The following is a 655-nucleotide window of genomic DNA, read 5'->3' as shown; positions in this document are numbered from 1 at the left end:
AGGGCAGGAGTCTGTCTGTCTGTCTGTCTCCCTGATGGCAGGGTCTGGTTGTCTGTCACCGAGAGGGCAGGTGTCTGTCTGTCACCCTAAGGGCAGGAGTCTGTCTGTCTGTTGCCGAGAGGGCAGGGGTCGGAATGTCACCGAGAGGGCAGGAGACTGTCTGTCTGTCACCGAGAGGGCAGGGGTCTGTCTGTCTGTCACCGAGAGGGCAGGGGTCTGTCTGTCACCGAGAGGGCTGGAGTCTGTCTGTCTGTCACCGAGAGGGCAGGGATCTGTCTGTCACTGAGAGGGCAGGGGTCTGTCTGTCTGTCAGCGAGAGGGCAGGAGTCTGTCTGTCTGTCACCGAGAGGGCAGGGGTCTATCTGTCACCGAGAGGGCAGGAGTCTGTCTGTCTGTCTCCCTGATGGCAGGGTCTGATTGTCTGTCACCGAGAGGGCAGGGGTCTGTCTGTCTGTCGCCGAGAGGGCAGGAGTCTGTCTGTCACCGAGAGGGCAGGAGTCTGTCTGTCTGTCACCGAGAGGGCAGGGGTCTGTCACTGAGAGGGCAGGAGTCTGTCACCGAGAGGGCAGGGTCTGTCTGTCTGTCTGTCACCGAGCGGGCAGGAGTCTGTCTGTCTGTCACCCAGAGGGCAGGAGTCTGTCACCGAGAGGGCAGG

The sequence above is a fragment of the Rhincodon typus genome, chromosome 26, assembly GCF_021869965.1.
Source record: "Rhincodon typus isolate 14 chromosome 26, sRhiTyp1.1, whole genome shotgun sequence".
NCBI classification, from domain to species: domain Eukaryota; kingdom Metazoa; phylum Chordata; class Chondrichthyes; order Orectolobiformes; family Rhincodontidae; genus Rhincodon; species Rhincodon typus.
This window is presented reverse-complemented; position numbering follows the sequence as displayed.